Here is a 27460-nt window from a genome sequence, read left to right on the forward strand (position 1 = left end):
TCATTATTTAGTAAGGGAATATGTAAACAAGATACGTAAACAAGTAACTATACTAGAAAGTACAAAGTCCTAAGGTATGATTGCTATGGAAATATATAGAAAAGGCACCTAACCCTGACTTGAAGTGTTTTTTTTAAGTTTATTTATTTATTTTGAGAGAGAGAGAGAGAAAGAGAGAGAGAGAGAGTGTACAAGTTGGGGAGGGAGAGAGAGAGGGAGAAAGAAAATCTCAAGCAGGCTCCACAATGTCAACACAGAGCCTGACAGAGGGCTCAATTCCATGAACCATGAGATTATGACCTGAGACGATATCAAGAGTTGGATGCTTAACAGACTGAGCCACTGAGGTGCCCCCTGACTTGAAGTGTTAAGGAAAGCTTTCCAGATGAAGTAACATCCTAGTCAAGTCCTAAAGAGTTGAATAGAATTAGCCAAAGATATGGGAGAAGAGCATACCAGGGAGAAAAAAAGAATTTGCAAAGGTCATTTTCTGCTTATATGATTATAGACCATAGATTTTGGAGGCTGAGACTATATTTTGTTCATTGGTCCAGCCCTAACTCAAAGCACAGAACATGGCACCCAAACAGATCTCTAAGAAAATGTTTGTTGAATGAATGAATGAGTAAATAAATGACTTAACCTCTGGTAAGAGGGCTGGTGAGGGTACTAATTAATCACAGAAAGTGAGGACTCTTAGAAAGTACATATTTGCTGGCTTAATGGTTCTCTATTCTAGTTCTTCTATGTTCCTTCCTGTATGCTTATCAACGGGTTAGCACACATTATTAAAATTGCACGGACTCCCTGTGCAAGTGGATTTCATGTCCTGAGTATGATCGTTGACATGGTTTCCACGTAGCAGCAAAATGTTCCAACCCGATGCTTTGAAAACAAATGGGCAATTTCTGTTGAGATTAACGCAAACAAGGTTAGAACTGATTGTGTGTTTTAACGCTGCCCGAAATCTAGAGAAATCAAAATTTGTTTTCAGACTTAGGCTCTCTATTTTATCATAGCTGGACAAATACTCATTTTCGTTGTTGTTGGCATTGCCAGTTACCTCTCAAGGTGTATTCTGCCATTAATGGAACAGTGAAGTGTGTCCACAGCCCCCCACACCTGCTCACTCACTTTCAGGGAGCTCTGAATTTCTGAATCACCTTGGGAAAATGGAAAATGATTAACTCAAAGCAAAAAGGTGATTTACGTTTTCTGAATGGATGATAGTGATTGAAGTGCTAATTGCTAAGAAATTTGCAGAGGAGTTCATGAAAGAACAGACAGCACCCTTGTGTTCTCAGAAGTCACTTAAATGACAGGAGCACTACTTTGAAGAGTAGGAAAGGCAAAAAAAGAAAAGAAAAAAAGGCAGAAAGCAGTGAGTGGGGGAATTTGGATGACTTGGAGATTCCTTGTGCTACTTCTCCGTGCCGTGATTGCATATGCACTGACATCTGGATACACATAGATGCTCTCAGCAAGGACTCACGGCTACCATGGCTCATAGTGGTTCCTCACAACTGCGGGTGCACATCAGAATCATTTGCAGGGGGGCACCTGCGGGGGCTCAGTTGGTTAAGTGGCCTCTTGATTTTGGCTCAGGTCATGATCTGTTTGTGAATTCGAGCCCCATATCGGGCTCTGCACAGAGGGCTTAGACCCTGCTTGGGATTCTGTGTCTTCTTCTCTTTCTGGCCCTCCCCTGTGTATGCTGTCTCTCTTTCTTAAAGATAAATATATATATATATTTTAAATAATGTATTTAAAAAAATCATTAAAAAAAAATTTTTTTTTTACGTTTATTTATTTTTGAGACAGAGAGAGAGCATGAGCAGGGGAGGGTCAGAGAGAGAGGGAGACACAGAATCTGAAACAGGCTCCAGGCTCTGAGCTGTCAGCACAGAGCCCGATGTGGGGCTCGAACTCCTGGAGTGCGAGATCATGACCTGAGCCAAAGTACCTGAGCCGAAGTCGGTCGCCCAACCGACTGAGCCACCCAGGCACCCCTAAAAAAAATCATTCTGATGCTAGAGCTTTATGCTAAGGTGTGGGATAGGACCTGACATTAGTGTATTTTTCTTTAAATTCCCAGGTAATTGTATTCAAAAACTAGGGTTGAGATTAACTGGTTGAAGTAGATTAGGAGTGCCTCAAGCCAGCTAGGGAGTGGCTCCTTGACTGACAGTCATTCCCCTCTGTGATCTCTCTGCAGGCACACTGGCTTGGAAAGGAGAAGCAAAGAGGAATAATTAAGGGTTTAATATGATCCTTTAAAAATCCCAGGCTGAAGAGGCCTTAGGAAACACAGGTTACGTACACTTTGGTTGGTATTATTACCCTCGGAATCAAAAAAATATGGAAAATGAAGAGTTAGCTGAATTTTTTGAAGTTTATTTATTTTTGAGAGAGAGCGAACACAAGTGGGGGAGGGGCAGAGAGCGAGAGGGAGACACAGACTCTGAAGCAGGCTCCAGGTGCCGAGCTGTCAGCACAGGGCCGCACTTGTGGCTCGAACCCATGAGCCATGAGATCATGACAGGAGCCAAAGTTGGACGCTTAACTGACTGAGCCACCCAGGCAGGCGCCCCTATCTTTTTAAACGATGGGACAGTGGGTTTCCGGCAAGATACTTCCAGGAGGTCTTGAAAGATGTTAAGCAAGAAACTCGCTGATCAGATACAGGGATCTATAAAGTGAAATTTGACGGGAATGAAAGTGCCGGCGGGGTGGGAGGCAGAGCTAGATAGATATTAAGAAATAAATGGCTAGAACTTTATCCGAAAAAAAAAAAAAAAAAAAGAAATTGGAGACCTCTCAGTGACACCTAAGAGAAAACAAGGAAGAGTTCTGGAATAATAGTCATAGTAACAAAACTCAGATTTTAGTTTAGAGAACTGAATATAATTTTAAAAATTATTTTCAGTACCATCAAAACTGTTAGGGTGGGATGTATAAGGAGGACACTGCACCAGAGTTCTGCCCACTAAAGATTTCCACAGGTGTAAAGCTTTCCAACATTCATATATTCCACTCAAAGCTCTGTAAGTCTTTCAGAACCATACTATAGGACTCTTGGGAAAGTCTTCATAGAGGACATTGTCTTCATAGAGACAGTGTCTTCATAGAGGACATTCCAGTACCCATTTTAATAACACACCATCACATAGTTGGAATTTGTGCTCATCTCAACGTCACATTCAAATTCACCTATAGAAAACTCTGGTCAGTCCAACAGGACTGGGTCTCTTTCCTTGACCGTTAGCTATTCTGAGTTTCCCTTTGGCCCCTCCCTGCTGGAGCCCTTAGATTTACCAGAGCCCCAGAAGTAAGAACCACCACTGGCTCCATCCTGGAAAGCCCCCAAGTTCTGTCGCGTAAAGAAAACTGTATCTCCCTGGACCCTGGGGATCTCACAGGGCTCTGATTCCTTCAAGAGATGTGGCATTTTGTGGATGAAGCTACAAGAGGACAGCAGCCCTGAAAATAGTCACCCAACACTACCACCTGCTACCATTGTCATATCCTGCTTGGCATGGTGGGTCCAGAGGTGAGAGGGTTTTTGTTGATTATCCTTGTACCTCACACGCACACTTCCTAAAACTTGTATCTCACTGCCTAACTTAGGGCCAGAATCTCTGATTTGCAAACAGGATATTGGATCCCACAGAGTTCAAGCTTCTGCAGCAAAATTTAGCCATGTTTCAGCATCTTCCTGAGATAGTCCAACTCTGAAGCTCCCCATAGAGGTGTCAGTGTGTTTAAACTAAGGGATTTAAAACCAGGTGCTATCAGCCGATACTAGCCAAGAACCTGGTTGAAAAAGGGCCACTAAGGCTTTGAGCGTCTGCCTGTAGGTCTTCCCTTACCAGAGTTCAAAGACTTCCGCTCTGGTGTCTCTTTGTCCATGGATGCCTCTTCTGGCCCCTTTTCTTTTTAGCTTGGGCCTGATATTCCTGGGTCAGGTCAGAGAAAGGGTTTGTCTTAATGGCATGGCTACCCTCAAATCTCCTATAACATCCACTAAGCCTCTGGGTTCTTTGATTCTCCAAGATTTGTGGGAAATGGCCAATGAGTGTTAGGAAAGATCCACTCAGGATATGCCCGTACCTTGTTATGATGCTATGCATCCGGTGGAGCCTGTATTTGAAAATGGACAAGGTCAACCCTGATTCTTCCAGGCAGCTCTGAATCTGGGGGATCAGAATTCCTGTGCTCCTGAGGCCTTGTAAAATATGTTATTATCTAAAGAAATCAGTACTTCCGTATATTTCATATCAGCAGCATCCTTTCTATCAACCCCTTGAAAGTATCAGGAGCCCCAGGATATCTTGTGAATATCACTTAAAACTGAGAGAACCCGCCAGGCAGCAAAATTGTCTTTTCCTTGTTCTTGGTAGCATCTGGGTCTGATTCTGTTTGCTCCCGAAAATTGGCTTTAAAAACTGTCTCCGGTAAGCAGTGTTGGGCATTCTCCACCTAGGTTTCGGGTTCGGGTCTCTTTTGGTGTCTCTTTAGGAAGCAATAGTCTACCCAAATGTCACTTGTATCTGAATTTTTATTCTTCCCAACGCACATGCGGTGAGGCTCAGAGCTAGTAGCTGCGATCTCTTATTCTCCTCAGGAAGTGCAATTCCCTAAATGGTCAGGAGTTTTGCATTGCTCTCAGCCTAGGAACAGTGAACCCTGCGCTCGCAGAAGGTCAACTGACTTGACCTCGGCTTGGAACCTCCTTATTAGCCTCATCTGCATTTCCTCAGGTAAAACAACCGAAGCTTTCCATCCTCTGAGGGATCGGTTTGGGACACTCTCGCAAGAGGAAATGGGACAAGCCAGCGCTTGAATATTTGTGTAGCTTTCTGCACATGGGGCGTGCTTAAGGATAGCCATGCTAACTGCCCAAATATGCTGCCTATGGGTCCGGACACGTACAGTAAGCATGCTAGAGCCGGCCCTGTGCACCCATCTACCTCTTGCAAACATCCTGCATTTGCCGTGTTCTTCTCTGACCACCACCCACTCCCACTCCTTCCCCGTCTCTTACGTATATGAGTGCTGGGAGGCTTCTGCCCTGCGGCCGCAGAATCCGAGGCCAGGATGATGGTGCAGGTGCTGGCTCTTGAGTGTCATTAAAGACTCCCTAACTAGCAACGCTGAGATCCAAATCTCTCCTCCCTTGGCAGCCTTTTCTGCTGGGCCTTTCCAGATCCGGGGGACTGAGTGCTGGAGGTTTTCTCCAGCAAGAGCCTGCTCCTGGAAGGCTGGCAACGATGCACATCCTTGGCTAATTCATTGTTTCCCAACCTTCTCCAAGTGGCCTATAACCCTGCAATACTGAAGAAAGGTTCTCTTTCGGCTACAGGTCTTTGTCCCCTTCCTTTCCACAGCGATTGAATGTCACGGGATCGTCTTTTTCTTCCCTCAGGTCCTGCCTTGCTCCCAGGCCTATGCTCTCCAGTGTTAGCAGTGGGATCCTCGAAGCTTTGCCGGGGACGCTGCGCTACGTGCTCCAAAGCGTGTAGGTCGGCGGTGGGGTGAGCCATCAACACCCTAGTGGGACCTTGTAGTTCCTATATGTTCTGGCCCTCCTTTTCCTGTTTATTTTTGCTAATGGGAAGAAACATGGGGCTATCTCTGGCCTGTCAGCCACAGTTTCTGCTGCAGCGGTCTCTTCGGAAATTACTCAGGACCTGCCCTCTAGCTATGTTTTTTCTCTCTGCTGTTTTTCTGCCGCCTTCTAAAACAAAGTTTCCACATTCAGCTTCTAAGCAGAGGGTATTCTCCTTCAATATCTGGTTAGAAAAGCGCCCTGCACAGCCTGTGGCTGCTCTCCCAAAGGCTGGCTGGAGAGTCTTCAGAATTCTGTCCCTGACGGGAGGCAGCGTTTGCCCTGGGGCCATAAGTGACCTAAGACAGCAGGCGCTCAAGGCTCTCGACCGGCTTTCTTCCCCCCTCCCCCCCCCCATCAGGCTCCCACCATTTTGCATTCTGGCAGCATCTCAGCGGTGTGTTTCTGCCACAGTTGGAAGGTGCCCTCCACCCCACCCTATTCCACCTCCACAGGGCTGGAGCAGGGCTTCCCCGAATAGTTTCAGTTTGTAGGAAGTGACAAGTCGCTTTAACAAATGAGCGGCCCGCACCTCTGAGGCTTTTCAGCAAATTTTACGTGCACAAGACTCGACATATAAGTATACAGCTCGACGAATCTTCAAAAGATGGATATCCCTGTGCAACCAGCGCTCAGATCAAAAAGCACAGTGCCATCAGAAGCCCAGAGTGCCGCTCACATGCCTTCCTAGTCTCTCCAGACTTCCTAGCAGAACGGATTAGTTTTACTTGCTTGTAATCTTACACAGATGGAAACACACACGAGACGCTGTTTTGTGTCTTTTTCGTTCGGCGTTCCGTCTGCGCACTTCATCCACATGATTGCACGGGGTTATAGATCATGCATTTCATGTCCGGTGCGGTATTCTACTACGGGAACATAGCACATTTTCAAAAATCGATTTTCCTGTTTTGCTCCAGATTTCGGCCACTGCAAACAGTACTGCTGTGAACATCGTGTCGCCTGTCTTTCGCAGGGGCACTCGTCGACCTTTCAGCTCTGTGCTACCGGTTTTTCAACACGTGTCAGAATTCTCCCCCCCCCCCCCCTCGCCACGGTTGGCATTTTCTGTATTTTCATGTTAGCCAGCGTGGTGGGTGTGTGGTGATATCGCACGGTGGTTTCAGCTTACATTTCGTCTTGCTTGGCTTCTGTGGAAGCCTCAGGTATGAAGTTCAGGTATCTAATGAAAGAAGTCACCATAGGCGCGTGCCTGTTGTAACTTTCAAGAGACCGCAGCCTTTCATCCCCACTTTAGAAATGACTTGTTTGCAGAGCAGAGGCTAGCTTGAAAATCCAGAGTCCTTCAGGCAGCTGCATTCTGAGGAAACACGTTGTTGGTAGCAGACCTAGACACGTTCCAAAGTATTGTGCAAGTGACGCCGTCCGGCCGGCACGCTCATTTGTTCACCCATCCACAGTCAGTGGCGAAGCCCTGTACGTGACAGGCAGTGTTCCAGGTGTTGAAAGAAATCGGGGAACAACACACAGCGAACCCTCTTAGGAAGTTCACGTTCTTGGGTGGACAGACAGACAATAAACAAGAAGTAAAATAGCGTGTTGAGCAGTGACCAGGGCTATTGAGACAAGTAAATCAGCGAGCGGGAAGGGCCGGCACGGGTTTAAATGGGATGGTGAGGGACGGCCTCACCACGCTGACGTTTGAGCACAGCACTCACACTGACTTGGAAACAAGCAGTGCGGGTATTGGGGGAAGAAACTTCCAGGGGGATCCGCACACGCGCAAATGCCCTGAGGTACGAATACGTTTGAGGAACAGTAAAGAGGCTGTTGGGAACAGGGTGAACAAGAGATAATGGGGTGCAGAGAAGAAGGCGCCTGCGTTGGGCCTTGTGGATAATTCTGAACGCTCTGGTTTTCCCTCAGCTGTGACTGAAATGTCCTCAAAAGCTGTTCTGGTCCCACCTCTGTGAAGCCTCCCAGTATCAGATCTTTCTTCCAACTGGGCCCACTTGGTTCTCCTCCCACCACCTGGGATGGATCAGGTTAGTATCTCCTTCCTCTCACATCTTTCCTAGTAATTTAGAGGCTACGTGGCTGAGGCCACAGGAAGGAGAAAGACCAGATGGAATTTGAAGACACTAATTTTTCTGTGATAGAATGAACACAGGGTTCAAACATTCCTGAGGGAATCCAACAGGCTATAATCCCAACTAGGCCTCAGCAGAACATGAGTATTGGCAGGCACGGTAACAGTTAAAATCAAAGGCCCGTGGGGCCTATCTTTCCCATCTGCATCCTAGAAAACCAAATCCTACTTTCAAGGTCCCTCACACCCTGCCCAAGTGTCTCCTGGGGCAACTCTAAGAGGGAATCCAACATGTGCTCTCGATTCCGGCCAACGTAGCTGTGACTTTTCTGAAAGGAAATAGGAAAGCAGGGGTCTTGGCATCAGAACAGACTGATCAGGAGAGAAAAATCTAGAAAAAGTAACAGTAAATGATAAAGGGAAACGTTATCAACGTATGGTGTTGGAAAAACTTAACCACTGGGGGAAAAAGTAAACTCTTTGCTTTATAGCTAATACCCATATTAATTTCCATAAAAATACTAACTTCCAAAACAATACCATGAATAGTTTTTGTGTTTTTTTTTTAACGTTTATTTATTTTTGAGACAGAGAGAGACAGAGCATGAACGGGGGAGGGTCAGAGAGAGAGGGAGACACAGAATCCGAAACAGGCTCCAGGCTCCGAGCTGTCAGCACAGAGCCCAACGCAGGGCTCAAACTCACGGACCGCGAGATGGTGATCTGAGCCGAAGTCGGACGCTCAACCAACTGAGCCACCCAGGCGCCCCTGAATAGTTTTTTTTTTTTTTACAACATGTATAATGGGGAAAGACTTTCTCCATCATCCAAAAAATAACTCATCATCATTATATGACACTCTGTGTCAAAAACAATTCTAAAGCTTTATCTGTATTAAGTGATTTAATCCTCACAAAAGCTTATAGGTACTTATATGTACTTTTCCCATTTTCTCAATGATACTGTTGAGCCATAGAGAGGTTAAGTAATTCTCCCAAGATCCCCACAAGTAATGGTGCCAGGATTCAAAGCAAATAGTTGTGACTTCAGGCTCCATATTCTAAATTACTTAACGGCAAAGGAAAATACGGAGAGATTTCAATACATGAATTAAACAGTGTATGGAAAAAAACATGCAGAGTAAAAGACAAACGGTAATAGGGAAAAATCATGCCACATACCTAACACATAAAGCATTAATATCTTACATAGAACATTTTCTCAAATGTTATTGCCCAGAACACTCGTGTCCTGAATGATGCCAGAGGGTATTCTGTTGGGGGGGGGGGGGGGCGCGGGGAGAGAAGAAGAAGGAAGAGGAGGAGGAGGAGAAGAAAATGTTTGATGGTCAACTAAGCTTAGGAAATGATGTGTTAAATCTGACCATGGAAGTCTTTTCCTCCCCTCAACACACCTATTAACATCTCAAAGTGCAATTAATTCCCTGAAATACAGTCTAGAAAATGTCATCTTTGTGTGTAATGAGTTCCTACAATCAGGAAGGAAAATATGAATATCCCAAAAGAAAAATGAGCACAAGAGAATAGACAATGCAAAAAAGAAAAAAAAAAAGTACAAACAGTTATTAGCATATGAAAACCTTGTTAATAATAATAATAAACCCCACAAACTTCTCAGGGATGATGACAGTGTAGGAGGACCCTAAGCTCACCTTGTCCCATGGTTACACCTACATAACACCTACATCAGTGTAAATAACCCAGAAAACAACCCAAACACTGGCAGAACAGACTCTCCAGAGCAAAATGTAGAGAAGAGGCCACAAAGAATTGAGATACAGTTGGGAACTAAAGGGACCCATGGGACTGTCTGCTGGAGGGAGGGATGTCACAGGCCAAGAGAAGGGGGAGGAGCATACCCTACCCCAGGCACCCCAGGCATGGGGAACCTGCATAGGGACGATGAACCACTAACATTTGGTTTTGAAAACAGAGAGGCTTAACTTCTTGAGTTCTTATAATCAGTGGGGCTTACCACCTGGAAGCTTAAAAATCAGCGGGCTTATCTCTGTGAGACCAGGGATGGTGAGAGGAAACTGAGTCCCTGTCCTTAAGGAGCAAAACAAACGGTCCAAGAAAGATATAGCTTAGAAGAAGCAATTTGAAAAATACCTGGAGTATACGGGAGGGAGATTTACTTACCGATCTAAGAGTTTGTGTTAGAGAGGCAGGGATCCTTGGGAGACCTAAGAACAGAGGAGTTGGCAAGTGCCATTTCCCTCCCTTACCCCCAAGCCTAGATACACAGACACCCATGGGAACCAGCTTAGCACAAAAACTCTCCACCTAGTTTGCTAACGATGTGTTCTGCCCCTGTGTTCTCCTGCAGACTGGCCTCCTCCCTCCTGGCCTCAGCAGGAGTCTTCCTGGGTGACTGCAGAACCCCCTCCATAGCAGACCAGCATGAACCTTGCTGGCATCACAGCTCTGACCCTGCCTTTTTTCTATAGACCTGCCACTGGCAGGAGTCTATCCGAAGGGGTGCCATAAGCCTGGCAGTGTGCAAGCAGCCTCGACAAGGGTCAGCGCCACTCCAAAATGGAGAGGGGAAGATAACCACACACACCAATCCAACTGTAGCTCCAGCATTGGACTGGGGGAAGACATGTGGTCTGACTCCAGGTCATGGCCACCAATGAAAGCTTCTCGGGGGGATAACCCAGGGAAAGCATCTAGCTCTGGCAAATGCCTTTTCTGACTCAACTCAAGCCCAAGGGGGAGGCCTCGGACTGGCCTACTGACAGCACAGGGACCAAACCCTGCCAATAGGCAAAGAGAGCCTTTGTAGATGACTGGGCTGAAGGAAAACGTGGCTCAGCCACACTAGTAGGGTGCACATAACACACACAGGAAATGCTCCTGAAGTGCCAGGCTCTGGTGAACAGGGGACACTGTACTGCAGGGCACTACAGGAACTTCTTCTTTTCATAAGGCCACTACTTTCAAAAGCAAGTGACATAGAAACAGACACAGAGAGTGAGACAAAATGAGGAGACTAAGGACTATGTCCCAGATGAAATAACAGGACAACATCCCAAGAGAGCTAAATGAAATGGAGATAACTAATATGCCTGACAGAGAATTTAAAGTAATGGTCATAAAGATACTCAATGGACTGAGAAAATAGTGGAGAGCCTCAGTGAGACATCGACAAGGAGAGAGAAAACATAAAAAGGAACCAATCAGAGGTGAAGAACTCAATAACTGAAATGTAAAATACACTAGAGGGAATAAATAGTAGACCAGAGAAAGCAGAATGGATCAGTGACCGGGTGGAAAGCAATCAAGCTGAACAGGTGAGAGGAAAAAAATAGTAATAATAAATGAAAATAGACTAAAGGAACTCAGCAACACCATGAAGTGTAATGATAGGGATCCCAGAAGGAGAAGAGCGAGAAAAGGGGCAGAAACTTTATTTGAAGGAATAGTAGTTGAAATCTTCTAAATCTGGGGAAGGAAATAGAAATCCAGATCCAGGAAGCACAGAGAGCCCCCGACAAAATCAATTCAAGGAGGTCCACACCAAGGCACATAATAATTGTGGGGCGCCTGGGTGGCTCAGTCGGTTAAGCGTCCGACTTCAGCTCAGGTCACGATCTGGCGGTCCGTGAGTTCGAGCCCCACGTTGTGCTCTGGGCTGACGGCTCAGAGCCTGAAGCCTGCTTCGGATTCTGTGTCTCCCTCTCTCTCTGCCCCTCCCCCGTTCATGCTCTGTCTCTCTCTGTCTCAAAAATAAATAAATCTTAAAAAAATATATGACAAAAGGTAGCGATAAAAAGAGAATTTTAAAAGCAGCGAAAGAAAACAGTTACGTGGAAAGGGAATTCTCCAAGGCGATCATCTGATTTTTCAGTAGAAACTTTGCAGATCAGAAGGGAGTGGCATGATATATTCAAAGTGCTGAGAGAAAAAAAAGATCTGCAACCAAGAATACTCTATCTGTCAAGGCTATCATTTAGAAATCCAAGTATATCACTAAAGAAAGCCAAGAAACCACGAGAGAAGAGAGTGAGAGAAGAAAGAAACAGAGAAGAACTACAAAAACAACCATACGAGTAACAAAATGGCAATAAGTATGTAGCTATCAATAATTACTGTGAATGTAAAGGGACTAAGTGCTTCAATGGAAAGACATAGGGTGATAGGATGTATAAAAAAGCAAGACCCATCTACATGCTGCCTACAAGAGGCTCATTTCAGACCTAAAGACACATGCAGATGAAAAGGGAACAGACAGAAAAGCATTTACCATGCGAATGGAAGTGCAAAAGCCAGAGTAGCAATACTTACATCAGATAAAATAGACTTTAAAACAGACTGTAACAAGAGTCTTTAGTCTTTCTTTAGAAAGACAGTACATAATAATAAATGGAACGATCCAATAGGAAGATATAGACGATTATCAACATTTATGCACCCAAGATGGAGGAACCCAAATAAATAAAGCAGTTAATAACAAACAAACAGAATATTATCGATAGTAATAAAATAATAGGGGACTTTAACACTCTACTTACATCAATGGATGGCTCATTCAAACAGAAAATCAACAAGGACACAGTGACTTAGGTTGAGAGGGAATAATACACCTCAACCTGATAAAGGCCATATATAAAAAACTCATAGCTAACATACTCAATGGCGAAAAACTGATCAGGAACAAGATAAGGGTGTCTACTCTGACCACTTTTATTCAATATAGTACTGGAAGTCCTAGGCACAGCACTCAGACAAGAAAAAGCAAAAAAGGCATCCAAGTTGGTAAGGAAGAAGTAAAGCCTTTACTATTTGCAGATGATATGGTACTAGACATAGAAAACCCTAATGACTCCACCAAAAAAAAAACCTTCCAAAACTGATAAATGAATTCAATAAAGTTGCAAGATACAAAATCAATATATAGAAATCCATTGCATTTATATACATTAATGATGAAATAGCAGGAAGAGAATTTAAGAAAAAAGTCCCATTTACGATGGCACCAAAAACAATATCTAGGAATAAACTTAACCAAGGAAGGGAAAGACCTGTACTCTGAGAACTATAAAAACATTGATGAAAGAAACTGAAGATGACAAAAACAAGTGGAGAGATAGTCCATGCTCGTGGGCTGGGAGAACAAATATTGTTAAAATGTCCACACAACCCAAAGCAATGTACAGACTTAATACAATCCCTGTCAAAACACCAACAGCATTTTTCACAAAATTAGAACAAATAATCCTAAAATTCGTGTGGAACCACAAAAGACCCCAAATAGCCAAAGCAATCTTGGAAAAAAAGAACAAAACTGGAGGTATCACAATCCCCGATCTCAAGATATACTACAAAACTATAGTAATCAAAAATACTATGATACTAGCTAAAAATAGACCCATAGATCAATGGAGCAGAATAGAGAATCTGGAAATAAAACCATGATATTATGGTCAATTATCTTTGATAAAGGAGACATGAATGAGAAGTGGGAAAAAGACCATCTCTTTCCCAAATGGAGCTGGGAAAACTGGATAGCTACATGCAAAAAATGAAACTGGACCACTTACACCATACACAAAAATAAACTTGAAATGGATTAAACACCTAATTGTGAGACGTGAAAAATCCTGATAAAAACCCTAGAAGAGAGCACAGACAGTAACCTCTTTGACACTGGCCATAGCAACATTTTCCTGCATATGTCTCCTGAGGCAATGCAAACAAAAGCAAAAATAAACTATTGGGACTGCATCAAGATAAAAAGTTTCTGCACCGAAAAGGAACTAATAAACAAAACTAAAAGACACCCTGCTGAATGGAAGAAGGTATCTGTAAATGACATATCAGATAAAGGGTTAGTATCAAAAATATATAAAGAATTTATACAACTTCACACACACACACACACACACACACACACACACACAATTTAAAAATGGGCAGAAGACGTGAACAGACATTTCTCCAAAGAAGACATACAGATGGCCAACAGACACATGAAAAGATGCACGGTATCACTAATCAGGGAGATGCGGATCAAAACCACATTGAGATATCACCTCACAGCAGTCAGAGTGGTTAAAATCAACAACACAAGAAACAACAGATATTGGTATGGATATATAGAAAGAGGAACCCTCTTGCGTTGCTGGCAGGAATGCAAAGTGGTGCAGCCACATTGGAAAACCGTATGAAGCTTCCCCCCAAAATTAAAAATAGAATGACCATATGATCCAGTAATGCCACTACTCTTTACCCAAAGAATACAAAAACACCAGTTCGAGAAGATACATGCACTCTTATGTTTATTGCAGCATTGTTTACAACAGCCAATTATGGAAGGAGCCTGAGTGTCTATTCATCCATAGAACTGACAAATAAGATGTGGTATATATATAATAGAATGTTACCCAGCCATAAAAAATGAAATCTTGCCATATGCAACAACATAGGTGGATCCAGAGAGTAAAACGCCAAGTGAAATAAGTCAGAGAAAGACAAATAACGCATGATTTCACTCATGGAATTTAAGAAACAAAACAAACAAAAAAGACACAAACCAAAAAACACTCTTTAACTATGGAGAAGAAACTGATGGCCACCAGAGGGGAGGCAGGTGGGCGAATGGGTAAAAGAGGTGGAGGGGATTAAAAGCACAGTTGGCATGATGAGTATTGAGTAACGTATACAAGTGTTCAATTGCTGTATTGTTCACCTGAAACTAACATAACACTGTATATTAATTATACTAGAATTAAAATTTTTTTTAAAAAAAGCATGGAGGTACCATTTTTTTTCTCTCTCAAATGAGCAAAAATTTTAAAAAGACCTATTTTACTTAGTATTTGTGAGAGTTGGATTTTAAAATGCACCCTAGGGGCACCTGGGTGGCTCAGTCGGTTAAGAGTCTGACTTCGGCTCAGGTCATGATCTCGTGGTCTGTGAGTTCGAGCCCCGCATCGGGCTCTGTGCGGACAACTCAAAGCCTGGAGCCTGTTTCAGATTCTGTGTCTCCCTCTCTCTCTGACCCTCCCCTGTTCATGTTCTGTCTCTGTCTCAAAAATAAACATTGAAAAAAATTTTTTTTTAAATGCACTCTAATGAAGTCAGTGAGGTTGAAAATGAGGCCAAGTTTTCTGGGGGGGGGAGACGTGATTTGGCATATGTATCAGAGGCCTTGAAAAGAATGTATATGATCTGACCTAGCAAAGTTTGTTTATAGGACTTGTCACAAGGAATAGACTAGTGAGCAAGGAATGTATGTCCAAGTTCATTGCAGCAGTATGTGTAGTAGCAAAATATCCATTGTTATAGGTAGATTAAAGCATGTTAATATTTTGCAGTATTCTGCCCCTCTTAAAAACAGTGACATTTATCTATTCTGTTTTCATCTAACATCCAAAATGTAAAAAAAAAAAAATCAAATTATTAATAGCTTGTAATTTGTGGGGGGAAAAAATAATGAAAATCATAGACATTAAAATGTTAATGGTGGTTAGTCTTCTCCAGTGGTGGGATTTGGGAGGATTTTTTTCTATCCCAATTAATTTTTTTTTTTTGCATTTATTACTTGTTACATTGAAAATAAGAAAGGCTAGGACCATTTTGAAACATGAAATTTTTATTATTCTGAAATGGTGACTCACAGATTGGGAAACTAAGAGGATTTCATTCTCCAACAAATATGAAGGTCTTGATTGTGCTAGTAAACTCGGCCTCAGTCTAAAAACTAACCTCGAAGTGAGGGTGAGTAGGATTCATGAGGAAGAAAAAGAAGCTTAAGAAAAAATCTGGAATCTGCAGACATAATAGATCTTTATAAAAGGGGATTTGGAGAAAAAGGGGAATTAACCTTTGCTTGGTGTAATTGCTGCACTGAAGCACAGACTTGTCGGAGGAAGAACCCAGACAGCTGAACGGTCCTTTTTGTATCAGGTGGAGAGACAAGTGCACCTGCAGAGCCACCCTCCAGCCATTTCTGAAGGGAATGGCGAATCCTTGCTCCTGAATGTGTGAAACAGGATCTGGGCCAACCCCTTCCCTTTTTTGACTAACCAAAAACGAACTCCTCATGTGAAATCTGGATCAGTGCCAACACACCCAGGGCTCAAGGTTGTCAGCCAGCTGTCGGCAGCTCACACTAATTCTCTTTTCTCTTAAATGATGCAGAAATATGTTGCTTTGCGCACACGGGGGGAAATGAATCAAAGGACCTAATTGGCAAATAACCTAAAACCTCCTAAAATTAGCCTTAAGACCTGGTCAGTGTTTACCCACTCATTCTGTTGCACTAATCTGTGTTGAGAGGGGAGGGGTCACATGGAGAACTGTCCTCTTTACTTCTGATATGGAAGGGGACTTCCCCAGCAAATTTCCCTGGAAAGGACGGGGCATGAACACTGAGGAGGAACATGTCTGCTTTGCCACTTTCTTGCCAGTAGCCAAACTCTCCAAAAGCTTACTGCCTCTCAGGACTGCTCAAGTGGGGGTCCAGGGAGAGGTGACAGGACCAGTTTGCTGTACGGGACAAGCTACTAGGACCTCCATGCCCTGAAGGGGAGGTCAAGGTTCATGGCTGCTTTCACTAGTCCCTTAAAGAATCAGTTTTGATTCTTATGCCTTCATTTGGATGACCAAGGAGACCCTTCCTCGTACACATTTGTATTAAATGAACGTATTCGCCCACTTAGAAGCTGAGTCTTAAACCACCTGGTAGGCCAGATTTTATTTTACTCCGGGGGGGGGGGGGGGAACCTTTCAAGTTCTAATGAAAAGTACAGCTTCCTGTATTTATTTAAAGTAGAATCTTTCATAAAAATATATTTTAGGGAGTAGAGTATTTGGGGAAAGTAGTATCTTTATTCTCGTTAGGAGGGAGCATTGTCCGGTGGTCAAGGTCAGAAGCACTGGAGTCTTTGTTCCTCCATCCATAAGATAGTTGGGTTGTCGTGAAAACGAAATAAAACAATGTTTTGGAAGTACACACTGCCGGCTTGGCACAGACCAATTAATGGTGGCCAGTAGTAAATACCACCACCGCTGCAGGGTCACAATCCACCTTAGCAAGCACCTTCCCAGAATTCTTTGGGATTTAGAAAGGCCGGCATTGGCAACTTTTGTTGTGGTGGTGAGCTGTTTAAAAATACTCTGCCCATCCAGAATCCCTACAGCTTGTTGTGTTACGGGGTAAATTCCTCCACTCCAACCCCATGTCCACTGACCTACGAGGCTGGGTCTTTCCCCTTCACGAACGCCTGCCAGTTTGCGAGTGCTGTTGGACTGTGGACAGAGGGCCGGCCACGTGGGGGGCAGTTCGGGAAGGCTCGGCAACTGCCCAGGTCAGGGCAAGATCACGTGGGATGACGGGGACATGTCCTGGGAGGGCGGGAGGCCCCCACGCAGCCAGGAAGGGAACCGGTGGCGGGGGGCGGGGAGCAGGAAGCCTGCCTGGAGAGACCACCACTAATCTTTGTGGATATAAACGTTGAAAAAAAATTTTTTTTAAATGCACTCTAATGAAGTCGTGAGGTTGAAAATGAGGCCAAGTTTTCTGGGGGGCGGGGGAGGGGTGACGCGATTTTGGCATATGTATCAGAGGCCTTGAAAAGAATGTATATGATCTGATCTAGCAAAGTTTGTTTATAGGAATTGTCACAAGGAATAGACTAGTGAGCAAGGAATGTATGTCCAAGTTCATTGCAGCAGTATGTGTAGTAGCAAAATATCCATTGTTATAGGTAGATCTGTGATCTGTGTTGAGTGGAAATAAAACTTCTGAAAACTAACCTTTCCTTCCAGTCTTCCAGTCACAACAACGCTAGTTCTTCTGCAAAGTAGATACTTCTGCCCACTAGGGGAAAGGTCAGGAAGTGCTGGAAAGAAAGAAAACAACAGTGATTAATATTTCAAGGTTTTCTTAACTTCTGTGTAATTGTTGGGAAAGCAAGGAAAATAGAGATAACTGGGGGTGTGGCCTCCCTGGGAATTTCTCTGGATGTTATCTTATCTCTTTACCTTAAAGGTTTGTCTTTTTATTTTTAAGGCATCTCTGTACCCAACATGGGGCTCTAACTTAAACCCCTGAAATCAAGAGTCACAGGCTCCACCGACTGAGCCAGCCAGACGCCCTGGAGGATGTTAAATTAGGAAGCCAAAGAATTCCTGCGAAGCTTTGAGGGGGTGGGAGAGGTAGGGGTGAGGGTGAGGTTGGAGGGGGACAGGAGCGGCCACTGTGGCTCTCTTGCTTTCTCCATGTGCTCAGTGTCCCTAGAAAATGCCACGCTTGGCACTGGGGGCTTCCTTTTCCTCCCTGAAGCCCTTTCCAAGTCCTGGGAGAGCCAGGAAAACAGTGGCTGGGACAGCAGCTGTTTTAAGCAAGACTGAGTCTGTTAGCGGACTCCCCTGCCATCTCCTGCTAGATGCGAGGTGGGCATACTGAGCAGTGGTTAAGAACTGCTATACTTTAAGACTGGGCCTGTCTCCAGTGTTTCTCTGATTCACGGATTAAAGTGGAATTTTCCAGGAAGGCTTGATCTAGAAGGAATCCTTCTCTTGGGTCTACAAGTTCTCTTTGTGCAGCAGGAAAATCCTACCCCGTGACCATCTGCGGGCAGGGTCTGCTCACTCCGAGGACCGTTTCCTGAACGAAAGAGAGGAAACACCGTCCTGAGCAGAAAGGATCCGCCAGGCACAGTGTGGTTTTCACACTGTGACAAAAGTCAGAGCCATAGGCTTATTGATAAAATGTATATCGGGCTTGGAGTTTTCAATTTTTATTAAATTTATTTGATTAAATAAGAACCTAAAAGGAATTTTGGAGTATAATTACCCTGAGCGAGTCACTTAATCTCTGTGTCTGTTGTTTTTTTTTTTAATCTGGGAAATAAAGGGTTGTAAAATTTTTTTATAGCCATCCTAGCATTAATACTATTCTTTTTTTAGAAATATTCTAAAGTATCAAATACATATATGGGGTGTTCTAGACAAAATTTTTCCATTAAAAAAAAAAAAAGCTCCAGGAGCGCCTGGGTGGCTCAGTTGGTTGAGCATCTGTCTTTGACTCAGATCATGATCTCACGGCTCAGGAGTTCGAGCCCCATGTCGGGGTCTGCAGTGACAGCAAGAAGCTTGCTTTTTTGGGTTCTGTCTCCCCCCCCCCCCCGCACCTCCCCCCCTTGCTCCCTTTTGCTCTCTTTCAAAAATAAACATTAAAAAAAAAAAGCCAGCTGACAAAATTTAGCCGTTGGAGTATTTATATCTTGCTTGTTTTCTAGATAGTGGTGAGTGTATTTCTTAAAGTTTAGACTAACCTGACTGGCTTCTTGAGTGCCTGGCAATAGGATTTACAATTACATTTCAGAATGCTTAATCCCTAAAATGTGGTCACTGGGACACAATACTAAGTGAGACTTGAAGGTCAGAACCCAGGAAGGATATGAAGGACTCTCCATTACTGAGGGACGGAGTAGCAGATCTTGAAGAGAACCCCGGGAGCGGGAACATAGGCCACAAGATTTGTCGGAACTCTTGAGAAACCAAGACTTTCCCAACTGTGGGGAACGAGCGAGCACGGCCCACAGCCGCAGCCGTCATGTTCATTTCCCAGCCCCTCCCTTCAGGGTTATTTCTGTAAACAGGCAACCACTGTGGTTGGAGCAGGAATGGGAGGGATTCAGGGAAGGATGCTTTGGTGTCTTTGAAGTGAATACCTCAACTTGCTGAAAGGGAGGTCATTATTTATTTGGTTTGACTTGTTCTTCCTATTCAGCAAAACCCGCCAGGAGGACCTACTCCTCACTTTCTTCATGTCACTCAGAGTCAAAACACTGGGGATGAAAACCTAGATCTCCACGTGCAGAGGTTTATTGACCTCTTCTGTCTACCATACGACCAGTGTGCCTTGAGTGGCCAGACCTGAATATACCAGAGGGCAGCCCATACGTATTTAGAAGGCACATGGTCACAGGCATCACGAGCTGTGACATCAGTAGACGGTAGCAGTAACATCTATGCTCATAGGTCCCGTGCTGTTGACGGGGACCTACTGGTCCAGTTTTGGATGCGAGGTGCAGGGGTCTGCACCTGCACACCAATATTTCTCCCCTTATTCCAGAGCACCCTGAAGAAAAACACAACCTTATGCTCATTCTTAACCTAGACTTGCCTCATTTCAGACACCGAGAGGATTTTTATTTCCCATCCTATCGCTTCCTCACAAGACTCCACTCATGCTTTCTTCATCCCAATCTTGGGCCTTTTGCATTAATGGGCCTATAGGAATCACTTTGTATCATCCCCACGAAATATTTTCCTGTCTTTATTGCTGACTCCAGGGCTCATTCTATTTTCTGGCTTTGATGATTTTTCTACTAACATTGTCAAAAAATTTTTTAAAAGTTATGTCCGCTAGAAATTTAAAGCCATATTATCACAACTCTTTTAATGCGTTTTAAAAAAAATTTTTTTAATGTTTATTTTTGAGAGAGACAGAGACCGAATGCGAGTGGGTTAGGGGCAGAGAGAGAGGAAGACACAGAATCCGAAGCAGGCTCCAGGCTCCGAGCTGTCAGCACAGAGCCTGATGGGGGGCTCGAACTCACAAGCTGTGAGATCATGACCTGAGATGAAGTCAGGCGCTCAGCCGACAGAGCCACCTGGGCGCCCCTCTTTTAATGCGTTTGATAGGAGTAGCTGGTAAAATATTGAAGACACCCAACCATCATTGTCACCAAAACAATATACACCTCTAGACTGCACATTAATTATATTTTGTCTGGAGGGAGTTTACAATCTAACATACAACTACTGTATTGACAACAATGTATTTAGCCTACCAAGTTAGTGCCAAATACTCAGGATTAAACATTCTCACTGGGGCACTGGGTGTAGGAATAGTAGGGTGGAATTCTATCTCTACACACAGTTCATACATGTGCATGTCAACTGAAGAGTTTCTTAAACTAAGATTACCTAGTAAGAACAGTAAAAATTTAGTCTCTAAAAATAATATTCATCACCAATTTAGAGCAATGGCAAAGCCCCTTTTTATTAACACTCAAGTTTCAGGGTATAGATTCTCGTATAATAGTTGTGTCTCTTGTGATTCACGTTCTTCCCTTTCAGTTCGATTGAGCCCCGTTAAAACCAGGTTACAATGAACTGATATTTTTTATTTTATTCCATCCTGTGAGATCAATGTGTCCAAGCAGACATCTGCATAATTTTTTTAAATTTTTTTTTAACCTTTATTTATTTTTGAGACAGAGAGAGACAGAGCATGAATGGGGGAGGGTCAGAGAGAGGGAGACACAGAATCTGAAACAGGCTCCAGGCTCCGAGCTGTCAGCACAGAGCCCGATGTGGGGCTCGAACCCACAGACCGCGAGATCACGACCCGAGCCGAAGTCGGACGCTCAACTGACTGAGCCACCCAGGGGCCCCGACATCTGCATAATTTAAGGTAAGTTAGCTTTTCGGTAAGCCCACAGCTACCTCCTCTGAGTGGGTAGGAGCTACATGAACCCATCTCTCAGAGATATGGTTAGCATTACATATTTGTTTGTTTGTAATTTGAATAGGATATATGATTTAAGCACACTGTAAATTAATTTAAATAGGCCAGTTGTTAGAATAGGATTTTCTCAGATTATCAAATTTATGTTTGCCGCCTGCAGGTGCCTGGAATTATTGACTGGCTCTGAGGATCACACATAGGCATTTATTCCAAGGCTTCTGTTCACTTTAAGAAACGATACACAATTCTGCATTCTTGATCCTCCGCAGACTTTTCATCATGTAGCATGGAAAACCATGTAGAAGAGAAACTCACAGACCAAAAGAGCATAGCAAAGATTTTTTCTCTTTTTAAATATCAGGAAGGGAGAGGGGAAATTCCTGAATGTAAATGGCAGGGTCTAAAAGTCAGAGTGGAGTTTCCAAGGTCTATTTATAGTGGTGTAATCCTATCATGGGAATTCGAGACTGTGTACTTGTCGTAAGTGGCTGAAAAAATGAAAAGAAAGCAAAATGTTTTTCCCACGTGGAAGACTGGAAGGTAAATCTATCTGAGAAATAAATATACCTTAATTTTTCTCGGGATCCAATTAGTCACCCATTTCACTCTCCATTCTGACAGTTGTTTATCAATTTAATAACATTGGACAACCCGGGAGCTACTCACCCTGATATCTGCCAAGTGCATGCTTAATTTTTGCTTGATAATCTATTTTTCATTCATTTCCATGAATTTATGCTTTTTTTTTTTTTTTTTTTGGTGGCCATAAAGGCACCATCAGATGGTTACTGTCATTTTTAAATAAGAAGACATCAGGGCGCCTGGGTGGCTCAGTCAGTTGAGCATCCGACTTCGGCTCAGGTCATGATCTCACAGTCCATGAGTTCGAGCCCCATGTCGGGCTCTGTGCTGACAGCTCAGAGCCTGGAGCCTGCTTCCGATTCTGTGTCTCCCTCTCTCTCTGACCCTCCCCCATACATGCTCTGTCTCTGTCTCAAAAATAAATAAACATTAAAAAAAAATAAGACATCCAGAAAGAGTCTGAAGGAGTGTACTCATGTAGCCAGATGTATATAAAGGGGCAGGTGACAGTCGCAAAACTATTTTGTTTTCATTTCTCCCCCTTCAAGCTAACAAGCTCCATATACTCTCTCCCCTTTGTGAAGAAGGGTTTCTGCCCCCTCTGGGCTGCCTCTATGCATAAAGCAGTGCGGGGTTGGTTGGCACTTGAGACAAACAGAGGCATAGCTGATGGAAAGCAAGGAGAGTTTTGGCACAAGGGAAGGTATCTTTGTCACCTGTCAAATCCCTCTTCTGTTTCCTCTTTGCCTCCTTACACTTGTGGCCGCCCTAAGATGGGACTGAAGCTGTTGTCTGCTACCTGCCCAAAGTTAGGCAAGAGTCTGAAAAGGTCTTGAAGGTTCAAAGGACTTCTTCCTCAGAGGTAGCAGTCATTTTAATTAGGTAAGGGGACGTGTTTGAAATGGGTCAGTTTCTTAAGAACTTTTGTTGGCAGTCTGCCTAGAAGCTGGTCTTTCCTGCACCGCATCATAGGGTGGCCCCTCCTGGGAATCGGGACCTGAACAATAACACACAGAGAATTATTGATGGCCAGTATGGATGCTGTGGTTATTGGAGCCTGGGGTAAAATATTCCGTAGTCAGTGAAGTCATTACCTTGGCAGTTGCTTGGGCAAGCTTGTGGTGTTAAAGGACCCAAAGACCTTAGACTTACTTTAAGGGAGCAGGTGCCAAAGACAAATCACTACCTCGAGAAATGATGCAAAAGCACAGTTAGAGGCACAGATTCGTTATCTGGTTAGGGTTGCGCAGGATAAATTGAGCCAAGTGAACCTAAATGAAAGATATCACGGACAAAGTGTGTGAGATTCAAATAAAGAGTTATCAACTTTCATAACTAGCCAGAGGTATTTCTCCAACCCAGAAGTGGAATTCAGGTGAGATTTTGCAGATACAGAGAGAGAGACAGAGAGAGAGAGAGAGAATTATAGCAGCAACAACACCCAAACCAGATAGGGCAGAAACTCCAAGTAATGCAAGCTTAGTGTGAGAAAATCCTAGGGGTGATACCTTTCTGGAGGTGGGGCAAGTCTGTTTGAAGAACAACCGATAACCCAAAGACGAACATGCTGCAGAGGAGCTAATTTTTAGGTGACACTAACACTACTGTTATGCACATGTGATTATTTTGGGCATCTATTTAATACAGCTGCAGCTGCAGCTTGAAGATGGCAAATGCATTCTTCGTGTCTCCCTCCTTCCCCGTTCAGAGCCCTCCGTGAACCTCTCTGATAGACCACACCGCCACCAGACATGAAAATGGCCTCAGAGCCATTCTCTACGCAGGATTCGGTGATGCGGGTTGGCGTGGGAGGGGAGATCTATTTGCAGTCTCTACAGTGTTTTCGGTCTTTTCCATATGTTTGTTTGCAAAGCGACAAATAAGAAAGCGCTATTCAGGGTTGTTAAAAGAGAAACTCCTAAACTGGGCATCAGGTTACTACGTTCCTGGACAAAGTTTCGCAGCACCCAACGCTGCACTGCCGTGTTATCTGCGTTCACAAAAATGGCACCAAGATGGAACTATCCTGGCAAGAGTGAGCGGATATCACCTTTCAGTGCGTGTGAGAGAGAAAGAGACAGAGAGGAGCTCTGAGCCTGGGGAATGGAGGTGCTACAGTTTTTTGGTTTTGTTTTTTTTTTTCAGCCCACTGCAATTCTAACTCCTGCCTCCTTGGTTTCTGCTATTTCACCTCAACAGTAGCTCCTGTTTTCTTTGGAGGATATAATGGAATCCAGTGTCAGCCCAGCCATGGGGGACTCTGGTCCCCAGGCCCACCAGCTTCTTTTGGGTGCTGAATAACAGCAGAAATGTGCAAAAGTTCATCTAGGAACTTGTTTAGTTCTGTCTCACGTAACTTCGGTGAGAAGAGGGACAAGGTAGCCTCACATAAGCATGTGGGTGCAAATATGGGACACGGCCATATCCCAGGGTCCTACGATGGGATCTTTACCTTAGGGAAGACTGTTTCCCTGTAGCTCACCCACTGCTTCCTGATGTTGCTCTTTTCTTCTTTCTCTCTCAACAGACCATCATATGGCTCTGAGAGCTACCTTATTTATTGAAAGAATTCGGGGGCTTTTTTCCTTTACTAAACTTAGAAGTTGAAAGTTACAGTTTATCATTTGGTAGGCCTAATATATAACTCTTCCCATTCACCTTGGAGTCAGTAAAGAACCCAACCTCTCGCAAAATTGACAGAAAATTTAGCAAACTGTGTACTAGGAAGGTTCGTTAGTTGTTTTGGTTTGCGCCCCCTCCCCCCGTCTTTTATTTTAAGTTTCTTGGTACCTTTTCTGTTTTCAATCTAGGAAGTTGAAATACTAAGCCTCACATAAATGCAAACAAAGTGTTCAGAGCGCAGTCCGTGAATTATTTCTTTTCATGCCCCAAACATCAGTCTCATTGGCCACAGTCTTACACACTCATAGCAATAACTGAGGTCAGGATTCAATTCTTGAGCAGAGAAGGACGCTAACAAGTTAGGGAAGAAAGAAATATTCTATTTGTACAGTGAACACAACAGCCATAACTTCTTCCGGGTGAACACAACAGCCGTAACGACCATTTAGAAAGCCTCCACTATGTGTTAGGCATCGCAGTGCAAGAAGGTATCCTTTTTTTAAAAAAAAATTTTTTTTAACGTTTATTTGTTTTTGAGACAGAGAGAGACAGAGCATGAATGGGGGAGGGTCAGAGAGAGGGAGACACAGAATTGAAACAGGCTCCGGGCTCTGAGCTGTCAGCACAGAGCCCGATGCGGGGCTCGAACCCACGGACCGTGAGATCGTGACCTGAGCCGAAGTCGGCCGCTTAACCGACTGAGCCACCCAGGCGCCCCAAGAAGTTATCCTTTTAACTCTTGCCATAGCTTGGTAAGAGTGGACATTGTTTTCTTAATAATACAGGTAAGAATATCAAGCCTTTAAGAATTTAATTAGCTTGTTAAAGTTCATACCGCTAGAAAATGGCTGAGAATGCATGCTCCCAGAATCCTCTTATATCTACATGAATAAACTTGGCTATTGATCAATGGATCTTCTTAATGATGGTTATTTCCCCCAGCCTGCCCCTCCCTCCCAGCTTACAAAGCTGTCATATACATCGTTTCCTCTTATTCAAGCCTCATAACAATTCTGTGAGGAAGTGATTGTAATCCCACCACACAATGAAAAAACTAAGGCCCAAATTCAGGAAACTGTGAAAGCAAATCAATCCTAGGGGCGTTTGTGAGTATACTCTGGCTAAGCACTGATGCTCTATTTCCTAAGGGGAAGCTGATTGAACAGGCTCCTCTCCAGAGGGGATTCTGATTTATCAGATAGGAGCAAAATAAAAATAAGTTTAACAGTCTCCACAGCCTATAAATTCAGTGAGAAGGAAGGAGAGAGTCCCAGGCCAAAGGAGAGCAAGGATTGCTGTTTTCAGCAAGCTGGGCCGGTGCACACGTAAGGCTGGAGTGTGTGTGCGCGCGTGTGTGTGCACATCAGTGTTATCCTGGCAGCCTGAGTGCCTGAAGAGTGCCAAGGTCTTTCTTATCCCATCAGGACAAGGAAAGGCAATCTTATCGGTGGGTTATTGCCAGGACCAGAGTGTGCTTCTTATCATCTCAGACTCTGTGATTGAGAGGGACTCATCATCTTCTTCCGGGGCCAAATTGGACCTTGTCAAGAGCATCCAGACATTTAAGATACTGCGTTCACCTACAGATATCCACCAGATCCAATGGTCTCCCCCCAAACCTTCACACTCTCTCAATTCAAACATGGCGTCATGCTTACCTTCAAACTCTGCATTGTGATGAAATTGAAGGCTCTTTTCATAATTCAGGGCCTGCGGGCTACAGCTACGTTAGGGAACTGCCTGTTGGCCAAAGAGAAAAATACTCGTTATAAGGTGGCTTTTGCCAGAGGCTTTTTCTCTGAGAACAATTATCAATAAATCCGAACAAAGAGGCCACCCCTGAATCCGCCCATGGCGCACGTGGTCACTGCACTCTTTCCTTTTGGGTGTTATTGATTCTGGGCAATCTCTTCAAATCCCTGGGCCATAGTGTTCCTCTTTATGATATCACAAGAACTCGCCCATGGAATAGGAGATATCCACAAATCTGCATTTACGCCAAGGGTCAAAGTAGTCAAGGTAACGTTGCATTGGGGCTGCGCTGAAATAATTAGACAAGTGTAGTAGTTCTTTCCCGGCCTCTGTCCCTTCCCTGTGACGCTGTACAGTTGTTTAAGGACTCGGCTCCGTGTGACGGTCCTTAAAGCCAGAGGTATTGTCTGTGCCGCGTCTCAGAGCCATGTTTCCACTTGACACGGTCTTGGTTGGAGGGAGGGGCAGGCCTGAGTGTGGCAGCCCGGGTGTTATTGTTAGTACCGTCTGGGTCAGCACGGGCTGCGTGTCAGCTTGTTTGTCACATGTCACTGAGCCTCACCAGGCAACCACTGGGATAATAGCCCTAATCCAGCCCCACAGAGAAAGCTGGAACCCTCCGGGAGCTGAGTGCCTTCTCTCTCTCTGTCTAACTGCAACTAGTCATTTACATCCCAAGTCAGCCTTTACCTAAACACATTCTATTTTTAGAAAAAGGAAGAAAGGCATCCTTGAAGGGTTACCACCAGTGAATGGTTAGGAACTTAAGAGATTTTCCCCCCTAACGTATTTTAGAGTTTAGGAAAACCTAGAAATGAGATACCCTAAAAAAAAACCCAAAACCAAGTTTCTCTCTATCCTCCCAAATCATCTTTGTATCTTAAAAAAAAAAAAGTGTGTGCAATCTTCAAGGGAAGGAGAATATATATACCACTGCTGACTTCCTATTTCTAAAGATAGTATCCTAATATCTATAAATCAAACTCACTACTTTGACTTTATATAGCAAAAGACAGAGCTTTGAAATACTGCAGTTCTGAGCCCATCTGCAATCCCCTCTTCTCATCATTTTTAGCTTTCCTAAAGTGTAGAGACCTTTGGAATCCTGAATTTGGGACTCACTTTTTTTTTTTGGAAGCCTGGTTAAGTTTACCTTTACCTCATCTGTATGTAGCAAGTAGAATTTACGAAGTAAGAGGATAGTAAAAACTCATTTTGGGATGATTGCTTCATTTACTAAAGAAAGGGTGTTTTCATCACATTTGAAACAATTGTAATATCATTTGTTTGAAGGCAAACAGCGAACAGATTACAAAGCAGTATTTTTTTTTTTT

The 27460-nt window shown here is 43.8% G+C and overlaps 1 long non-coding RNA gene across 1 annotated transcript in view; it reads right to left on the reverse strand.

Moving 5' to 3' along the window:
• Positions 1–26657, reverse strand: part of LOC122240387 — a 42515-nt gene extending 15858 nt beyond the window's left edge. Inside the window, exons 1-3 of the long non-coding RNA XR_006220053.1 lie at positions 26235–26657; positions 26033–26114; positions 17444–17529 (exon numbers count right to left, since the gene is read on the reverse strand). This is a non-coding gene — a long non-coding RNA (uncharacterized LOC122240387). The remainder of the gene's footprint in view (positions 1–17443; positions 17530–26032; positions 26115–26234) is intronic.
• Between the last annotated feature and the right edge of the window lie 803 nt (positions 26658–27460).

Source organism: Panthera tigris, chromosome B4 (assembly GCF_018350195.1).
Source record: "Panthera tigris isolate Pti1 chromosome B4, P.tigris_Pti1_mat1.1, whole genome shotgun sequence".
NCBI lineage: Eukaryota > Metazoa > Chordata > Mammalia > Carnivora > Felidae > Panthera > Panthera tigris.